The sequence below is a fragment of the Rhamphochromis sp. 'chilingali' genome (assembly GCF_963969265.1).
Source record: "Rhamphochromis sp. 'chilingali' genome assembly, chromosome: 4".
NCBI classification, from domain to species: Eukaryota; Metazoa; Chordata; class Actinopteri; order Cichliformes; family Cichlidae; genus Rhamphochromis; species Rhamphochromis sp. 'chilingali'.
The window spans coordinates 522,875-543,763 of NC_137948.1; the positions used below are offsets into that span (position 1 = coordinate 522,875).

Here is a 20,889-nt window from a genome sequence, read left to right on the forward strand (position 1 = left end):
AGCTCCGCCTCCTTACAGGTGAGGAACCCTTCAAGGGTCATGAAAAGGTCAACTCTTAATTGCTTAGAGTCACCAGTAGGTGGAGCCTGCTTCAGCGCTGAGTGAGGATGGCTGTGTGGTTAATAATGAAGATGGTACCTCCATCAGGTTGAGCTCGATGGTTCCCAACCCGTCTTTCTCCAGAGCGCTGAAAGCTTCTGCAGAGAGGAAATGGACAGGATGAAGAGGAGGATGAAGATGGAAACATCTGTGACTCAGGGCTGCGACGACTCACCAAACATGGCCTCCAGACGCACCAAGCAGCCCACGAAGTTGTCAAAGTCGATGGTGAGATCAGGTTCGCTGTAGCAAGCCACAGGACCTGATGGAGCTGATTGTTCAGGGAGAAACCTGCAGCACACAGAGGTCACACATGTGAGCACATACAGGTAAGCACTCAAGCAAGCAAACAGGCCTGACGAAGCTCACCTGCGTCTTCCACCGCCGACCTCATGGACCCTGAATTGTCCACGTCCCTGTCACGCTAGACTCTGACAACAGAAACGCATCACAGCGGCGTCAGATCAGCACGCCTATGCCCGGTGGAATGACCTCTGGCTCCAGGATGGGTTCGCTGTCCGGCGTCACTGAAGCAGCAGGTGTGCAATTACATGATCAGGCACACGTCTGGGATTCATTACTCTAGCTACGAGCGAGATCACATGAAAGAGGCGGAGTTTGATTGCAGCAAACTCCGCCTCTTTTGTAATTGGGCACAAAGAGGTTGTGTATCTTAGGGTAAAGGCAGCACAGCGGATGGAGGATGAAGGAGCGCTAGGACCAAACTAATCGATGCTATCAATATCACAGCAGATCAATAAAGCTTCGAGCAGCTGCCACAAACATTCTTTTACTTGTTTAGCTCGAGTCAAACGGGCCGCGAAGCGCTACAGGCTAATTACCCCACTGAGCGCCACTGTTCTTAAAGCACTTTATAAACGAGGACTGATGGAGAGCCCGCCTGAGTCACCAGACCAACAAGCTCCAACACCAGCTGTGCGATCAGCTGCACAAAGACTGTAGAACAAAGAGGGCTGCTCCAGCGAGCGGTCGCTCCAGCGAGCGGTCGCTCCAGCGAGCGGTCGCTCCAGCGAGCGGTCGCTCCAGCGAGCGGTCGCTCCAGCGAGCGGTCGCTCCAGCGAGCGGTCGCTCCAGCGAGCGGTCGCGCCACCTTCCAGAGATCTGACAGTGACGCGCTCTGGTTTCACCTGGGATTTTAATGCGGTTGCCAGGCAACATGATCATATACAGTCCTGAACAGATTTAAAGCGCCTGTCAAAAACAAGTTAACAAACTAAGAATATTTTTTACAGTGTGGACGTCTCTGAGCCGTCACTAATTAATAAATCACAACGTCAAACCACCAAAATTTGCTTCTGTTCAGGAATGAACTAACTAATAATTTATCTTAACAACATATAATAATAAAAAATAATAATAAAACAATAATAATAAAACATATTATTATTATCATCCCACTGGGTTTGAATCTGGGACTCTCCACCATTTGACCCTAGAACTGAAGAAGCTTCTCTGCTGATAGTTGAAATGTCTTAAAGCAACTTAAGGAAGTCCAGACACTTTTCTTTCCAAGCTCCTTAGACTACGATGACCTGGATGACTGAGAACCTTCACAGACAATAATATGCTTTATTATTTTTTAAGTAAAAAAGTACATTTGAGTCCATGGTAACAGCAGTAATTATCTATTTTAGTTAAAAATTTAATTTAGATTAAAGTGTTTGTGCACACTGGTGGATTAACTATTGATACTGGTAATTTGGGGCAGCTGTGGCAAAAACCCAACACTAGGTGGTGCTCTGATGCATTATTTAAGCTCTGCATGAGATAATGTTAAACTTTTGTGGCTACAAATGAGACGTTATCGCCATGAAAGAGCGGCAGCCTGCTGCTAGGTGTCATAACACCTGATTAGTGAGAATGTGTGCGTGTCAGGTTTGGTGAGCGCGCAGAGGAACCGGTGTACTAATCTTTCCACCACCCTCGCCTTCATCACGCTCTCCCGGCCTGTACTCATCAGATAGTTCTCGATCTTGGTCCACAGCACCTTAAACTCGACCAGCCCCAGCTTCCCAGTGCCATCTTTCTGCAGCAGAGTTCAGGAAGGGAATTGACCTCAGAGACTTTTCATAGTAAGAGTCCTCTGATCACAGACAGACCGGTGAAGAGGCTTTCAGAATAAAAGCTTTACAGATACAGAGCTGCAGGAATGAGTGTTTTGCACTTCCTGTTCACTCGTTTGAAGTGGTTTCATGTTTTTGTTGGACGCTGAAATGATACCAGCGTGTAACACTTTTATTTGGACTTTATTTGTTTTCCCTCCTCCACTGATGTGAACCACTGACGTCACCTGTTCCACATACCTGTGGAAAATGTGCAGTCTGTCGCTCAGGTAATAATGGATTGGATTTAAATAGCGCTTTTCAAGGCACCCAAAGCGCTTTACAATGCCACTATTCATTCACTCTCACATTCACACACTGGTGGAGGCAGCTACGGTTGTCTACAGGTAGACAAACGGTCGGGGTCACAGACCTGTGAGTCCACCTCACAGCAGCAGCCAGGTGACAATAATCAATACACTGATTAACTGATCTTGCCTAACCGGCAAGAAGTTGAGCAGCTGGTACTCTGGTGCAGTCAGCACAATCTGGAGCTGAACACTCTTAAGACTGTAGAGATGACAGTGGACTTCAGGAGACATCCCTCAACTCTGCCTCCCCCTCACCATATCAGACAGCCCTGTGTCAACTGTGAAGACCTTCAAGTTCCTGGGTACAACCATCTCCCAGGACCTGAAGTGGGAGACCAACATCAACGCCATCCTCACAAAGACCCAGCAGAGGATGTACTTCCTGAGACAACTGGGGAAGTACAGTCTCCCACAGGAGCTGCTGATCCAGTTCTACACTGCAGTCATTGAGTCTGTCCTGTGCTCCTCCATCACAGTCTGGTATGGAGCAGCCACTAAACAGGACAGGAGCAGACTGCAGCGGACTGTACGGGCAGCAGAAAGGATCATCGGCGCCCCCCTGCCCTCCATCCAGGATCTGTACCTCTCAAGAACCAGGAAACGGGCAGGGAAAATCATCGCAGACCCCTCACACCCTGCACACAGACTTTTTGATCTGCTGCCCTCTGGCAGACGGTACAGAAGCCTGCAGACCAGGACCACCCGACACAGGAACAGTTTCTTTCCCCTCGCCATCTCCCTCCTAAACAGTTGACCTGTCACACTGCTCCCACTGCCAGACTGCAGCTGCACCTTATGCACATTGTGTAGTATTCATTCCACCTCATTCATTTCTGTATTTTATGTATATAAGTTTAGATTCGTTATTTATAGTTGGTTTACACAGCTTTGTGTACGTATGTGTAATGTGTATATATAGACGTGTGTGTGTGTGTGTGTGTGTGTGTGTGTGTGTGTGTGTGTGTGTGTTTTACATTGCTGTGCTTGAGAGCCGCCATCTACCGGAACCAAATTCCCTGTATGTGTCTGCACATATACTTGGCCAATAAACACGATTCTGATTCTGATTCTGATCAGTGTGAGCAGCTCTATTAAGGCAGGAGTTTGGGCAGTTTACAGCTCCGCCACCTTCAGGTGTGTTAACCTGTGAGTCAGGTTAAAGGTTAAAGGTCATGGTCATCTGATGAAAGAGGCTTCAGCTCTGTTTTTATAGCACCAAATCGCAACAGCAGTCGCCTCAAGGCGACCCTGACAGACCAATGCCGCACAGCAGCCATCAGCAGCTGTCAGCAGCTGTCAGCACGCAGGCTTGAGATGACCTGAGCGCACCGTGGACGCCAGCACCATGTGTCTGGATAAAGGACTTTCTAACAAACCGGCCCCAGACTGTGAGGCTCCGCCCCCATCTCTCCTCCACTCGCACACTGGGCACCGGCTCCCCACAGGGCTGTGTGCTGAGCCCCCTCCTGTATTCTCTCTACACCTACGACTGCAGTCCGACCCACAACAACAATCTCATCATCAAGTTTGCTGATGACACCACGGTAGTCAGACTCATCTCGAAGGGAGACGAGGCAGAGTACAGAGAGGAAGTCCTGAAGCTGGAGGCCTGGTGTTCAGAGAACAACCTGACACTGAACACTAAGAAAACCAAAGAGCTCATTGTTGACTTCAGGAGACACAGCACTGACTTGGCCCCCCTTTACATCAACAGGGAGTGTGTGGAGAGGGTCCACACCTTCCGGTTCCTTGGTGTCCTCATCTCTGCTGACATCTCCTGGACAGACAACATCTCAGCAGTCATTAAGAAGGCCCAACAGTGGCTGCACTTCCTGAGGGTCCTCAGGAAGTACAAGCTGAACTCCAACCTGCTGCTGACCTTCTACCGAGCGTCCATTGAGAGCCTGCTAACCTACTGCATCACAGTATGGTACGGCAGCTGCACTAAAGTGTAGTCAAGACAACACAAAAGATCATCGACTGCCCTCTCCTCTCCTCTCTGTATATCATTGTCCATCTGTATAGGGACAATAAAGGCCTTCTATTGTAATCTAAGCATCTGTCTGACCTCACACCTAACCTGCCACTCTCCAGTCTCACTCCTGCAACGACCTGCCAGCAGGAGGCAGCAGACACTCAGCCTCCGCCTGAGCAGGGAGGGGCAGACTCACGGACACCTGCTCAGGTGACTCATTCTGTCAAAACAGCTTTGAGAGCACCTCATGCTGTGCTCATGTTCTGCTCGCAGCCACACAGACATGTCGCGGAGCACACGTGACTAGGGATGGGTACCGGTGTCCAGTGCCATGATGGCACTGGTTCTGACATAAACGGTAGTAACCAGACCGAAAAGCAGCGCACATTTCGGTGCTTTATTTTCCTGAGCTGTGACACACTTTAGATTCTAGCCAATCATTTTACGTTTCCAAGGATAGTAGGCGGGCCCAGGTACGTACGTTCTTTTAGAGCAGAGCTACAGATTAAAAATGCCCAAGGTGAAGCGGTCAAAGTCTGGCTGTACTTCACAGCAAAAGATGCAAACTCAGCAGCAACAAGTGCTTTAAGCTGATACTGTGATACTGTCAAAGGAGGTAACACCTCAAATCCGATGAAACACCTGGCGACGCATAGCTTTTTTTTTTAAAAGCCGAGAAATGCGCCGTATTTGATAGCTTGCTGCGAGACCTCACACCGAGCGCATCTACTGCGGGTGTGGTGCCTGTTATCGGACCCGGAGTTAGCAACATCCCCAAAAACACGAAGAGGAGAGTCCTGGCCCCTAACCCTGCCAGTGAAGCAGAAATGATGAGGATGATCAGTGGAGAGCGAGCTCTCCTGGTGTTTGGTATGACTGAGAACAGGAAGTCTGCCCAGAGGGTCATTAACACCACCCAAAAAAATCATTGGCTGACCCCTGCCACCCCTGGAGCCCATCGCCAGATCCTCCTGTCTCAGGTAAACCATCACAGGTAAGCCCTAATAACCCCACCTACCAACTGTGGTCGGTGCCTCAGTCGCCAAGGTGCTGCACATAGGGGGTCATATGATTGTTGGGTTTTTCTCTGTATGTATTATTGTGTAATATAAAGCGCCTTGATGTGCTTTATAAATAAAACTGAATTGAATTCCTGTCGGGTGGAGCACCCATAAAGGACTACTCTACTCTATTCTATTCTAGAGTGACCGGAGACGTGTTAGTGAGTGCAAAGCCGCCGCCACGGCGTGCAGGTGTCAGCGGGGCAATTTCTGAAAGTCTACCTGGAAGTGGAAGATGCCAGCGTACTCTCCATCTCTGAAGCTCTGACCCTGCGGGACCACTCGAGCCAGGATCTCTTCATTCAGGGTCAGAGAGGCAATGGTGGCGAGCAGCCAGCAGTCACCTGGACGACGACAGACAGGGGGGGGACTTAAGTCAAATAAACAAAATGCACACACAGAATATGAAGTCGGCGAGGGGAAACTGCTGATGGACATCAAAGCCAAATCTGATTGGTCCTTTAACCTGCCAATGGGCCTGTGATGCCACGCAGTCAGCTGATACTCTGATTACTCTACAGGCTGTAAGATGTAAACAGAACATGTTTGACAGGTGGATGACACACCCGCCTCAGGCGTTTTTCACACCTGTTTTCAAAGAAAACTTCACCCGTTTCCTTGTTTGGAGTCAGACACCTTTACAGGGGAAGCTGCCGTCTGATTGGCTACACTCTGCTGGGCGTCTCCCTCTGTTACTATAGAAACTATTACTAGACTACAGGCTCACGTCACAGTGAAGTAGCTGCCACCCACTCACCTGTCAGCATGTTTATAGTTTGTGTTGACAAGATGACACTCGCCACACACACACACCTGTTAAAAAACACACGCAGCTGAGTGGAATTTTCCAGCTCTGCTGTGGATATGAAACACAAACAGACTGTCTCAGGTGTCCCCCGCACATGAGTGCGTTTTCTAACGACTGGCATCATCGATTGATCGACTCAGATACGATTAAAAGAATTTACTTTTATCTACTTTAATATGAACCACTAACGTTATCAGATGTCTGTGAAAGTTCTCAGTCATCCAGGTCATCGTAGTCAAAGGAGCTTACAAAGAAAAGCGTCTGGACTTCTTTAAGTTGCTTGAAGACGTTTCACCTTCATCTGAGAAGCTTCTTCAGTTCTAAGGTCAAATGGTGGAGAATCCCAGATATAAACCTAGTGGGAGTTTCCCCCCACAGAGGGACAAAAGGACCCCCTGATGATCCTCTAATCGCCTGAGCCAAGGTGTGAAACTGGGTGTGGGTCACAATCAGCCAGAGTTTCGGGTGTGTTCATTGTGAAACCTGGCCCCACCTTATCATGCGAATTCCTGAGGTCAGATGGCCCAGGATGTGAGTGGGCGTTAAGGCGTCTGGGAAGGATCTCAAAACTGGATTATAGATGGCAGAGAGTTGGTGTCGTAAACCCCGCCTCTGTTCAAAGATGGTCGCTCACAGTGGACATAGAAGCTTCTTTCACTCCTCTTTCAAACCATCTGTCCTCTCTGTCCAAAATGTGAACATTGGCATCCTCGAAAGAGTGACCTTTGACCTTAGATGCTGATGGACTGCTGAGTCTTGTCCTGTGGAGGTGGCTCTTCTGTGTTGTGCCATGCGCTTGTGAAGTGGCTGTTTGGTCTCTCCGATGTAGAGGTCTGGGCATTCCTCGCTGCACTGTACAGCATACACCACATTGTTAAGTCTGTGTTTTGGCGTTTTGTCTTTCGGGTGAACCAGTTTGTGTCTGAGTGTGTTGCTGGGTCTGAAATACACCGGGATGTCATGCTTGGAGAAAACTCTCCTGAGTTTCTCTGATACACCGGCTACATAGGGGATGACAATGTTGTTGCGTCTGTCCTTCTTATCCTCCCTCGCTGGTGTCTGAGCTTCTTTTCTGTGCCTCTTTGCTGACTTTAAGAACGCCCATTTAGGATAGCCGCATGTTTTGAGTGCTTCCTTTACATGTGTGTGTTCCTTCTTTTTCCTTCAGGCTTAGAGGGAACATGTTCTGCCCGGTGGTGTAGGGTCCTGATTACTCCAAGTTTGTGTTCCAGAGGGTGATGGGAGTCAAAGAGGAGGTACTGGTCCGTGTGTGTGGGCTTCCGGTAAACTTCGATGTTGAGTTTGCCGTTCTCTTCAATGTGCACAGCGCAGTCCAGGAAAGGCAAACAGTTGTCCTTTGTGTCTTCCCTGGTGAACTTGATGTTTTTATCCACAGCGTTAATGTGAGCAGTGAAGGAGGACAGGACCAACTTCACACCCGATCAGATCTGCACACTGTTAGACCTCTGCCTCACCACTACATATTTCAAGTACAACGAAGGCTTTTACAGACAAAAACATGGCTGTGCCATGGGCTCCCCCGTGTCACCTATTGTAGCCAACCTTTACATGGAGGAAGTGGAAAGGAAGGCTCTTGGCTCTTTCAAAGGAAGAGTACCCAGCCACTGGTACAGATATGTGGACGACACCTGGGTCAAAATCAAGACACAAGAAGTGGAATCCTTCACTGCGCACATTAACGCTGTGGATAAAAACATCAAGTCATCAAGTTACCTGCGTTACCTGCGCAGGTAATCAAAGAACAGCAGTTTCTCACCCAGAGCTCCCTGACAGATGTCGGTCCTCGAGGCCCCGGATACAATGAACTCTGGGTCAGAGGTCAGCTCCTGCACATAAGCAACAGTCATCATCAGCTGCCTGACGTGCACCAACACTGCTGTACAAATAAAGACTAATTGATTGATTGATTGATGGTGGAGAAAACTGAGCAAAAGGGTTTTTAACAGCCAGCTCTCTGAGGTCACTCTTCCTGTGCGTGAGGTCATCGTGCTTCCTGTGTGCACCTGAAACAGTGTTTTCATCACACGGCCGCCAACTCGTTCCGTAGTGATCAATAATCACCAGACAGACGCGGCTCTGTGACAGTTCAATCTCACTGATCAAAGTGAAAGCTCGTGATCAAGAAACAGGGTCAGCTCACCTAAGGAGCTCTCCTTCAGGCACTTTAATCACACCTGTGATCAGCTGATCTCTGAGTGGTCTGAGAGGTGTGTGATGTCACGGCTGATTATCAGCTCTGAGGAAGCAGGCTGAGCAAAAACAGATGATTGCTATCAAACCAGACTCCATGCAAAAAACATCTAATTTAAGCAGCGGAGCTCAGGTGAGACTCACCTGAGAGCCGAGCAGAGCCACAGGTAGCTCGGCTGCTCTCAGGTCAGTTTCATTGACCAGATAAAAGTGATCACTCACTCATGCTCAGCCTGATCATCAATCAATCTGCCAATCAACCCTGACAGCGGCCCGTTTGATCAGCGTGTTTCAGGTAACGCAGGTGCGACAGGTGCGGGATTGGAGCGGGTACTGACTGTGGGTCTCTTCCAGGACACGCCGCGGACCTTGGAGGAGTTCGGGTGATAATTTCAACAGGTGAGTCAACGGTGCAGGTGTTGTGACCAGTTTGTGTATCAGGCTGTAAACATGTTAGCATGAGTCTGTGGGCACTGACTCACTGCAGTTCCTCTGACGTCCAGCAGAGGCAGAGTGCTGATTGGGTAACAGCCGCAAACAGAAAACAAACACAAAAGCTTTTCTTCAGATTTTATTTGGACTGTTTCAGAGTCAGCGACCGCAGCATCAGCTTCCTGTCCTTTGCACGGTAACCATGGTATCTGTTATAACTGAGACACAGCAGCCAATCCAACGTGTTTATTTTACTTGCAAGGAAACAAAATCATTCACAGTGAACATGTTCGCGATGCTCGCTGGAGCCTCTTTAGACTTTTTGCCAACATTATCCTCCAACACAAACGTGCATGTTAAACTGTTCAGCTACTGCATGATGCTAACGCTGCTTTGGATACGATGCCTTCAGCTTACCAAAGACAGTGCTGCCTAAATCATTTTCCCAGCATGCTCCTGGAGTGGCAGCTGTCAGTTGATGGTGAGGCACAGCCACTGCAGAAGGAAATGAGGTCAGTGATGATTTCATGTATGTCAGCCAATAAGAGAGGGACTGCACTGCTTAGGTGTGGTTTACCTGGGAAATAAGAAAACATTTAAAACGTTACGTACAAGCACAACCACAGACAGCTGAGGACACTGGGAACAGTGGGAACACTGAGTGGGAACAGTTCGAATACTGGGAATAGTGTGAGCAGTGGGAATACTAGGAGCGGTGGGAACTCACTGAAGAGCATCTCCAGACGGATCAAGCAGCCGATGAAACGGTCGAAGTCGATGGCGTAGCTTCTGTCGGTGTAGCGAGCGACAATCTCTTGGATCACTGTGCTGTTCAGCTGGAACCCTGAAACACAAGAGGAGGAGCCACCAGGTGAGACACGCATGCCAGGTAGACCTGTCCAGGAGCTCTGTTTTCCACCTGAGAGGGCCAATCATGGATACGTCTCCTGCTGTAGCTCCTCCCACAGCAGTAGATGTCAGCTTTGAAGGAGAGTTTGTGGAAGTGCGTGGAGTGGGCTGAAAGGGGGCCGCTCCGAGCTCCCTGACCTGCACTCAATCTACAGGACCAAGGCCAGGAAGATGGTGAAGGACCTCAGCCATCCCAACAACAGACTGTTCTCTCTGCTGAGGTCAGGAAAGCGATTCCGCTCCCTGAAGACCAACACAGAGAGACTGAGGAGGAGCTTCTTCCTGCAGGCGATACGGTCTCTCAATCACACCACCACACAGTACTGACCCACACATATGGTTCTTACACACACACTGGACTTTCTGGACTTTGTTTTTGCACAACACTGGTCACTATATTCTTCATTTCCGGTTAATACTTGTACAGCTGCTGTTATTGTGTATATATTTATTTATATTTAGATTTCTTCATACATTCTTATATAGTTCTATATTATGTATTTTGTTGTACAGTTATTTTATTTTCAACTTTAATTTATATATTTTATCTTATTCCTTCCCAGTTAAATTTACCCTTCATTCTAATTTGTGTTGTACAGTTATTTCATTTTTAACCTTAATTTATATTTTATTCCTTCCTAGTTAAATTTACCCTTTTTAATTTTTCATATTTATTTCCTATCTTATTCATAGCCTTTCCTTTTTTGTTTTCTTTAGGTCACGAGCAGTTGTCCAAGCATTTCACTGCATATCGTACTGTGTATGACTGTGTACGTGACAAATAAAATTTGAATTTAGGAGTCTTACCGGCTTCAGCCAGAGCCGCTCTCATCTCGTGGCTGCTCATCGTGCCAGACCCGTCCGAGTCGTGACTCTTAAAGATCTCCTGCACACGACAGCAGCGAGCAGTGAGGTCATCGCCATGCCGACTCTGACAGAAGCTGTAACAGTGCTCACACACAGGCGAGAACTCACCAGGTACGTCTGCATCTTCACCCAGCAGGCCCAGTCTGGAGCTGCCGTCAGTCTGAGGTCAGTTCAGGAACCGCACACCTGATCACCTGACGCCACACAGGTGAGTCACACGCATCATCGATGGTTGGCTCACACTCTGTAACTGCTCAGTCAGTTCGATCACTCCTTGATCACGTATCAGTTTTCTGCTGATGGGCTGTAAACTGCATGGATGTTAGAAAATTCTGGTTTTCTGTGTTTTTTGTAGTTTCCAGTGGAGGCGTGTCCTAAAACTCTATCAAACACACGTTAGCATGTGATACTGTCTGCGTGTCATGATTTCGTATGAAGGATACATCCAGCAGGCTGATGATGTCACAGCAGGTTTGCAGGCTGAAGCCATCGGTTGTAATGTCCGACCCTGAAATCAGAGCAGAGCACAACCATCAGCAGGACTTTCCTGTGGGCCCAATCCGGTGAAACGTTAAACTCTTCTTACTCCGCTTTGTCCAAAATCTGCTGGAGCTCATGGGGCTGAAACAGGAGAGCAGATGTCAGACTGTGTAGCGGTTATGCAGCGTAACCCTGTCACCCTGAAGTCGGGACCTGGTGTGGGCTTCCTTCTCCGTAAACACCGTCAGTACGAAGCTTCCTTTGCGGTGCAGTTCGAAGGTGGACGGGACGATGGCGTACTCTCCGGGTGGCAATTTGAAGCGATCGCATACCTCCCTCAGGTTGATGAAGGCGTGACTGCGAGCCACTGACTGGTCTCTCAGGAGGACGTCTGGGCCAGGCGGACGTTAGAACAACCTTTATACGGACCGCAGAAGAATAAGAAGGTGAGACCTGGAGACGGAGGCATCTCTGAGTCCTACCAAGGCATTTATTTGATTCAGGTTGTAGTTATTTTATTTGCACCTGTAGGCCGTTTGTTCTGCAGTCATCCATCCTCACAGGCAGCAAACAACAACAACAGCTGAGACTCGCCGTGCAAACGGCTAACTGCTGTACAGGGATGTGCTTCACCAATCAGCTGTTACTTAAACATGTAATCAGTAAAAGCTGATGAAATGAAACCATCGTGTTTTTATCAAAGTGCGAGTGAGAAAGCCTCTGAGGCTCGAGAGTCGCCGATGAGGCTTCTGACACACAGCTTCAGTTTGCTTTAAACTTCAGCCCTGAGTCGATAAACACACCCCTGCACTTTAGAAGAGGACTTCATGTGTAAGTGCTCGTCCCAAAATCAGTGATCACATCTTTAGTCTTAGATGTGCTCCAGTGAAGCCTTTGTTGCTTGTCTAGGTTTGTGCAGCTCGCTGATGTTTGCTTAACTCTGCATCAACAAGTGTGTGTTACAGATAGCTCTTGGCTCTTTGTAACTGTCACGGTCCGGGTCAGCGGCCGTGTGAAGAGTGGAAGGAGGACTCAAACGCAGCACTATTTCAGACGTGAAGGGTGATTTATTGACAATACCAAGCATAAAGTGGAGATGGCAAAACTGAACTAAGGACGAACTAAACTGGGAGAAACTACACAAAGGAGTGGCAAACCTGAACATGAAGGGAGAACAGCAGGGAGAGCACGCAGGGGATTTCACAGGGTATGAACACAGACGACGCGACGAGGAGCAGAGGAAAACACGCACTATAAGTACACAGAGAGACACTGGGAATCACACACAGGTGGGGGAAACAGCTGGACCTGATTAACCTGACGAGACAGGGGAACACTAACACCAGGGACCAATAGAGGGAGCACAAACCCAGAACCCAGTATCTAAAATCCCAAACACAAACCATCCCAAAACAGCCACGAATAATCATGAAAGTAATAACAATAAAGAACACAAACACAAAGTCACTGAGTCATGGCCGCAGGACCATGACAGTAACCTTATTTTCCTTATTGGTTTGGGGGACTTTGGGGCACTGAGCACATTTAACAGCATGCTCATTGTTCCCAGGTCCACATACATCATTGCTGCTCTACATCCTGTACAACCATCAATGCATTTGCCACAGGACTTGAACTTATCACCTGATTCACCCAAAGATGTACCTCAACTTCAAAACCTCCTTGCTTTGCCTGATTACCTCACGAGTTATGAAACATTGTGCTTACTTTCAACATTCGAAAAGTCCAATTCAGTACGTAATATTACGAAGCAAAGACTCCCGTCTTATTACTGCTCTTATCTGATAATGTGCAACCTAACCTGGCCCTGAGCTCAGACACCATCTGGATTTAAATCCTCACCTGAAGATTGTTCATCTTAGTGTGTGCAGTTTGTTAGATGGATATGGTCAGGGTTTGGGTTCGATCAACAGATGTGGATATTTAATTTCTGAAACGTGTCTAAGTATATTTCTGATGACTATATTAGCATGACTGGATACAGTGTTTATCGTACCGGCTTACAGGCTTAAGAAAGGTGGCACTGTTGCTGCTTATGTTAAAGTTTGATGCCACAATGGTTCATCTGTTTGTTGTCCTTCTGCCTCTACAGGAGCGTTTCCTGTCCAGACTACAGTGAGCTTGGGTTAGCCGGTGACTCTAACTGGGATTGGCTCAAAGCTGTTTCATGATTTCAAATCTTTCTGTGATTCTATCAATCTTACCCAGCTGGTTCAAAGCCCTGAAAAGTCTACCTTGGTTATCCTGATTCTGACAAATGTTTCTCATAAATTCTCATCCTTGGGGGTCTTGTGACTTAAGTGTCCGCTGTGATGCTGCTGTTAATAGAAACACTGAGGTGCCCAAGTCCCAACAATGACTGGAGGAAAATAGGATTGATCCCTGGTGTAGGAGTAGCGTGGACAATTTTTTAGGGATGTAAATTGTGTATAAACATGCTCCATTAAAGAGATTTAGGAAAAAATGCCAGGTTCTCCCCAGAGCTGGCAGATATCATTCATGAGTGTAACCTTGGCCAAAGTTAGGAAAACAGGTTCTCCCACTGATTGGCTTCTTTCAGACAACTAAGAAACAAATGTATTTCCTCTATTAAGAAAGCTAAATCAGAAGACTATTTGTCACCACTGAGAACCTCCCTGGGAAAGTCTATGCCAGGGTGCTGGAAAGGAGAGTTCGTCCGCAAGTCAAACCTCAGATACAGAAGGAATAATGCGGTTTTCGTCCTGGTCGCGGAACACTGGACCAGCTCTTTATCCTCTCCAGGATACTTGAGGGTGCATGGGAGTTTTCCCAACCAGTCTACATGTGTTTTGTGGACTTGGAGAAGGCATTCGACCGTGTCCCTCGGGGTGTCCTGTGGGAGGTGTTGCGGGAGTATGGGGTGTCTGGCCCATTGTTACGGGCCATTCGATCCCTATACAACCGTTGCAAGAGCTTGGTTCGCATTGCCGGCAATAAGTCGGACTCGTTCCCGGTGGGTGATGGGCTCCGCCAGGGCTGCCCTTTGTCTCCGGTTCTGTTCATAATTTTTATGGACAGGATTTCTAGGCGCAGCCAAGTGGCGGAGGGCTTTCACTTTGGTGGCCTCAGAATCTCATCTCTGATTTTTGCAGATGATGTGGTTCTGTTGGCTTCATCGGGTGAGGGCCTCCAGCTCGCACTGGAACGGTTCGCAGCCGAGTGTGAAGCAGCGGGAATGAGGATCAGCACCTCCAAATCTGAGGCCATGGTTCTCAGCCGGAAAAGGGTGGAGTGCCCACTCCGGGTCGGGGATGAGTTCCTGCCACAAGTGGAGGAGTTCAAGTATCTCGGGGTCTTGTTCGCGAGTGATGGGAGAAGGGAGCCGGAGATCGACAAACGGATTGGGGCTGCAGCTGCAGTAATGCGGACGCTGCACCGGTCCGTCGTGGTGAAGAGGGAGCTGAGTGTAAAAGCGAAGCTCTCAATTTACCGGTCGATCTACGTCCCTACCCTCACCTATGGCCACGAGCTGTGGGTAGTGACCGAAAGAACGAGATCGCGGATACAAGCGGCAGAAATGAGCTTCCTCCGAAGGGTGGCTGGCCTCTCTCTTAGAGATAGGGTGAGAAGTTCGGCCATCCGGGAGGGGCTCAGAGTAGAGCCGCTGCTGCTCCACATCGAAAGGAGCCAGCTGAGGTGGTTCGGGCATCTGACAAGGATGCTGGGTGAGGTGTTCCAGGCATGTCCCACCGGGAGGAGGCCCCGGGGCAGACCCAGGACACGCTGGAGAGATTATATCTCTCGGCTGGCCTGGGAACGCCTTGGTGTTCCCCCGGATAAGCTGGAGGAGGTGGCTGGGGAGAGGGAGGTCTGGGCCTCTCTGCTTAGGCTGCTGCCCCCGCGACCCGGCCTCGGATAAAGCGGATGAAGATGGATGGATGGATGGAGAACCTAAATAACCCACAGCAGTTCTGGAAAATCATTAAGTCTCTTTCAGTGAGCAACAGCTCTAATGCTCTACCCACCTATGTTTTTAAGGACTCTGTTCCTGTTTACGATAGGAAGGAGATTATGAACTGCTTTAACAAGCACTATATATCGTCTGTCTCTGTGTTTGACTCTCTGTAAAATCCAGCACAAACCCTCCAGCGTAAAATGGTAAATAGACTGATTCTTATATAGCGCTTTTCTACCCTCATTCACCCACTCACACAAGCTAAATTCACACTCCGATGAACGCATCGGAGTGGGGGGGGGATTAGACCAACATCTAATCTATCTGTGCTGGCCAAAGTTCTTGAAGCTCTTGTGTGCGAGTAGTTAAAGCAGTTTTTGTACACCTATGATATTTTATCTGAATCATGTTTGAGGAAAAATCACAGAACTGTCACAGCTGCAGTGAAAGTGTCAGTGCCACAGGGCTCTGTATTAGGTCCTCTTCTATTCATCATTTACATTGTGCCAGATGCAAACTTGCACTTCTGTGCTGATGACACAGTTATTTACAGCTGTGGTCCAACTGCTGTCCAAGCCTCTGACTCCTTGCAGAAAGTCCAGCACTCATTACTTAAACCTGTTCTCAATGCAGACAAAACAAAGCTCATGTTGTTTTCCCAATCAAGGAAGTTGGTTCACACGTATAAATATCCAGGCATCTTTAATAGGACCGATTCTTATATAGCGCTTTTCTTCTCTCCCGGAGTACTCAAAGCGCTCTATACAACAAGCCACATTCACACAAGCACTTCCTCTAAACTGAGATGCTTCCTAACTACATTCATACTCTATCAGAGAGCAACTTGGGCTTATTATGCTGCCCAAGGATACTTGGTATGCAGACTGGAGGAGCCAGGGATCAAACCAACAACCTTCCAATTAGTAGGTAACCTGCTGTACCTCTTGAGTTACAGCCACCCCGTCTTTATTGATGACTCACCTTTAAACCACATGTAGACAAACAAACTTTGATTTTCACAATAAGTTGTTTTTCTGTTAATACAAAGAAGCGACTTGTTGCTGCAACATTTCTACTGTTGCTGCATTATGGAGATATTCTACATATGAATGCTTCAGTGTCTTTGAATGGTTGATACTGTGTGGGTCACAATCAGCCAAGGTTTGGGGTGATTGTGACCCACACCTGTTTTCACACCTCACAGACAACTTTGGCCACGTCCGCACTAGCCTGGATAGATTTGAAAACGCGTCCACGCTATCGCTTTCAATCGTTTTCACAGAGTCTTTCATTCACATTGAAACGGCCCAAAACGCTGACGTTCCAGTACTGTGCATGTGTGAAACGCAAGAAGATTCGACCTGCCTCATTTCTGTCTGCCATTTATTTACTTTCCAGCTCTTTGAAACGTTGCGGCAAAATGTCGAGGAAAAGCACCGAGTTTTTAAAATGGACTAACAATGAGGTGGAGTTGTTGCTGCGAGTAACACAAAAGTGCAAAGTTGCAAAAGCGAGTGAGAATTGAAGAATTTGAAGAAAAGCTCTCTGGAGCGCATACAGACTGATGTTAATCTTTAATAGGGCAGACAAAACAATGCTGTGTAATGCCCTCCACTATCTTAGTTTAATTGGTCACTGCATCACATGACTAACATATATCATTGTTTTATAAAGTCTCCCTTTTCGCTGTCCACACTGCGACACAAAAGCAGCGTTTTCAAAACACTTCGTTTTCTTTCAGGGAAAACGCGTCTCAGTGTGGACGGGAGGCCAAAAGGGAGAGAGAAAACCACGCGTTTCAAAATGAAAGCGCATTAGTGTGGACACAGCCTTAAAGAAGTCCAGACGCTTTTCTTTCCACGCTCCTTGGACCATTTGTTTTTTTAAATCAAAACTAAGAGTCCTGGAGGCCAGTTCCATAACATGTAACTGTTTCATGTAGATTGTCATTTCATTTTATTTTCGTGTGTGTGTTTAATCTTTGTAACTGTGTGATATTTGGCCAGGTCTCCCTTAAAAAGAGTTTTAATCTCAGTGGGATCGTCCTGGTTCAATAAAGGTTGAATATTTAAAAAGAGAAACATTGAGTGATGAACGCGACGCATGAAACAAACGCAGACGGGGAACGTGACGTCGGAGGGGGAAGATGAAATAAAGACATCAACACCAAAGAGCAGGGTTCATATTAAATGTTAGAAACATTCAGACCTCAACATGATACAGTTTCTCAAGGTTCAAGGTTCAAGGTTCTTTATTTGTCACATGCATAGTTATACAAGTATAACACACAGTGAAATGTAGCCTGACACGCTCCTCGACATGTGCAAAAAAATTGGGGGGGGGGTGTAGAGGAAGAACATTATAAAAAAAAACAACACCCAGCACGCCCCTGCGGGCGGTTTATCCTTCAAGCTCGGGTCCTCTACCAGAGGCCTGGGAGCTTGAGGGTCCTGCAGTATCTTAGCTGTTCCCAGGACTGCGCTCTTCTGGACAGAGATCTCCGATGTTATTCCTGGGATCTGCTGGAGCCACTCGCCTAGCTTGGGAGTCACCGCACCTAGTGCTCCGATTACCACGGGGACCACCGTTACCTTCACCCTCCACATCCTCTCGAGCTCTTCTCTGAGCCCTTGGTATTTCTCCAGCTTCTCGTGTTCCTTCTTCCTGATATTGCTGTCATTCGGAACCGCTACATCGATCACTACGGCCATCTTCTTCTGTTTGTCTCCCACCACTATGTCCGGTTGGTTAGCCACCACCATTTTGTCCGTCTGTATCTGGAAGTCCCACAGGATCTTAGCTCAGTCATTCTCCACCACCCTTGGGGGCATCTCCCATTTTGACCTCGGGACTTCCAGGTTATACTCGGCACAGATGTTCCTGTACACTATGCCGGCCACTTGGTTATGGCGTTCCATGTATGCCTTGCCTGCTAGCATCTTGCACCCTGCTGTTATGTGCTGGATTGTCTCTGGGGCATCTTTACACAGCCTGCACCTGGGGTCTTGCCTGGTGTGATAGACCCCAGCCTCTATGGATCTTGTACTCAGAGCTTGTTCTTGTGCTGCCATGATTAGTGCCTCTGTGCTGTCTTTCAGTCCAGCTTTGTCCAGCCACTGGTAGGATTTCTGGATATCAGCCACCTCCTCTATCTGCCGGTGGTACATACCGTGCAGGGGCCTGTCCTTCCATGATGGTTCCTCGTCTCCCTCCTCTTTCTTGGGTTTCTGCTGCCTGAGGTATTCACTGAGCACTCGGTCAGTTGGGGCCATCTTCCCAATGTATTCTTGGATGTTCGTTGTCTCATCCTGGACTGTGGTGCTGACACTCACCAGTCCCCGGCCCCCTTCCTTCCGCTTAGCGTACAGCCTCAGGGTGCTGGACTTGGGGTGAAACCCTCCATGCATGGTAAGGAGCTTTCTTGTCTTTATGTCAGTGGCTTCTATCTCCTCCTTTGGCCAGCCTATTACCCCAGCAGGGTACCTGATCACGGGCAGGGCGTACGTGTTGATGGCCCGGATCTTGTTCTTACCATTCAGCTGACTCCTCAGGACTTGCCTGACCCTCTGCAGGTACTTGGTGGTTGCAGCTTTTCTAGCGGCCTCTTCATGGTTCCCATTCGCCTGCGGGATCCCCAGGTACTTGTAACTGTCCTCTATGTCTGCAATGTTGCCTTCTGGTAGTTCAATCCCCTCAGTTCTGACTACCTTCCCTCTCTTTGTTACCATCCGACTACACTTCTCCAGTCCGAACGACATTCCAATGTCATTGCTGTATAGCCTGGTAGTGTGGATCAGTGAATCGATGTCTCGTTCACTCTTGGCATAAAGCTTGATGTCATCCATGTACAGGAGGTGGCTGACAACTGCTCCGTTCCGTAGTCGGTATCCGTAGCCAGTCTTGTTAATGATCTCACTGAGGGGGTTCAGGCCTATGCAGAACAGCAGTGGGGACAGAGCATCTCCTTGGTAGATCCTGCACTTGATGGTGACTTGTGCTATGGGCTTGGAGTTGGCCTCTAGTGTTGTACGCCACATCCCCATTGAGTTCCTGATGAAGGCTCTTAGGGTCCCATTGATCTTGTACAATTCTAGGCATTCTAGTATCCAGCTGTGGGGCATTGAGTCATAGGCCTTCTTGTAATCAATCCAGGCAGTGCACAGGTTGGTCAGTCTGGTCTTGCAGTCTCGGCTGATTGTTCTGTCTACCAGTAGCTGGTGTTTTGCGCCTCTGGTATTCTTGCCAATTCCTTTCTGTGTCCCGCTCATGTATTGACCCATGTGCCTGTTCATCTTAGCCGATATGATGCCTGACAGGAGCTTCCATGTAGTACTGAGGCAGGTTATTGGTCGGTAGTTGGAGGGGACCGGTCCCTTCTTGGGGTCCTTGGGGATCAGGACCGTCCGGCCTTCAGTTAGCCATTCCGGGTGTCTCTCGTTAACTAGCAGCTGGTTCATTTCAAGGTTCAAGGTTCTTTATTTGTCACATGCATAGTTATACAAGTATAACACACAGTGAAATGTAGCCTGACACGCTCCTCGACATGTGCAAAAATTGGGGGGGGGGGGTGTAGAGGAAGAACATTATTTATATATATATATATATATATATATATAGTATATACACTGGGTGAATGTGCAGTAGTAGCAGCAAGCAGGTGAATTCTGTACATTAATATGAATAGATATCTGACTATTTTACAGGATAGACAATATAAACATATTTAAAATTAAAGGAATTGAAATGTACATTGTGCCTTGGTTTAGTGTCTGGAAGAGTCCTGTCTCAGTCAATTATAGATGATGTGAGAGGGCGGGTGTGTGTGTTTAGGGCACGGATGGCTTGGGGATAGAAGCTCCTCTTGAGTCTCTCTGTCCTTGCCCGGAAGATGCGGAACCTTCTACCAGATTGCAGAAGTTGGAACAGTTTGTTGCCAGGATGGGACGGGTCCTTCAGTATCTGCTCTAGTCCGGCATCTCCTGGTGTAGGTGTCCTGAAGCGGGGGGAGAGCAATCCTGCAGCAGTGTTCTGCTGTACGGATCACTCTCTGGAGAGCTTTTTGGTCCTTCACACAGCTGTTCCCAAACCACGATGTCATGTTCTGTGTGAGGATGCTCTCCACAGCGCCTGTATAGAAAATCCTGAGGATCTTTGGAGAGACCCTGAACTTCCTCAGTTGTCGTAGGTGATACAGGCGCTGCCTAGCCTTTTTGGTCTGGACCTGAATGTGGGCAGCCCATGTCAGGTCTGAGGAGATGTGGACACCAAGATACTTGAAGGACTGCACCCTCTCCACTGGAGCTCCATTGATGATGATGGGCTTGTAGTCTCTGTGCTGACCCCTTCTGAAGTCCACCACCAGCTCCTTGGTCTTGCTGACGTTCAGCTGGAGGTGGTTGTCCTGGCACCACGATGCCAGATTCTTCACTTCATCCATGTAGGCCGCCTCATCGTTGTTGGAGATGGCACCCAACACCACTGTGTCGTCAGCAAACTTCACAATGGTGTTGGAGCCATGGGTGGCCACACAGTCTGAAGTGTAGAGGGAGTAGAGCAGTGGCGAGAGGACACATCCCTGAGGTGCTCCTGTGTTGATGGTGATGCTGTTGGAGAAGCACCTGCCCACCATCACCACCTGAGTTCTGCCAGTGAGGAAGTCCAACACCCATGCACACA

At 48.2% G+C, this 20,889-nt stretch overlaps 1 long non-coding RNA gene and 1 pseudogene across 2 annotated transcripts in view; both read right to left on the reverse strand.

Annotated features, from left to right (window-relative positions):
• Positions 1-60: 60 nt before the first annotated feature.
• On the reverse strand, positions 61-695 carry LOC308395678. Its single transcript, XR_013971438.1, has 3 exons — positions 469-695; positions 275-390; positions 61-197 (listed from the first exon to the last, which is right to left on the reverse strand). It is a non-coding gene; the product is annotated as an uncharacterized lncRNA (long non-coding RNA).
• A 3,934-nt stretch (positions 696-4,629) lies between these two features.
• The window catches only part of LOC308395959 (calpain-1 catalytic subunit-like), a 28,367-nt pseudogene continuing 12,107 nt past the window's right edge, over positions 4,630-20,889 (reverse strand). The window contains exons 10-18 of the transcript in view: positions 11,476-11,704; positions 11,240-11,304; positions 10,905-10,956; positions 10,737-10,815; positions 9,728-9,864; positions 8,121-8,224; positions 6,327-6,382; positions 5,792-5,913; positions 4,630-4,728 (exon numbers count right to left, since the gene is read on the reverse strand). The product of the transcript in view is annotated as a calpain-1 catalytic subunit-like (transcript). The remainder of the gene's footprint in view (positions 4,729-5,791; positions 5,914-6,326; positions 6,383-8,120; positions 8,225-9,727; positions 9,865-10,736; positions 10,816-10,904; positions 10,957-11,239; positions 11,305-11,475; positions 11,705-20,889) is intronic.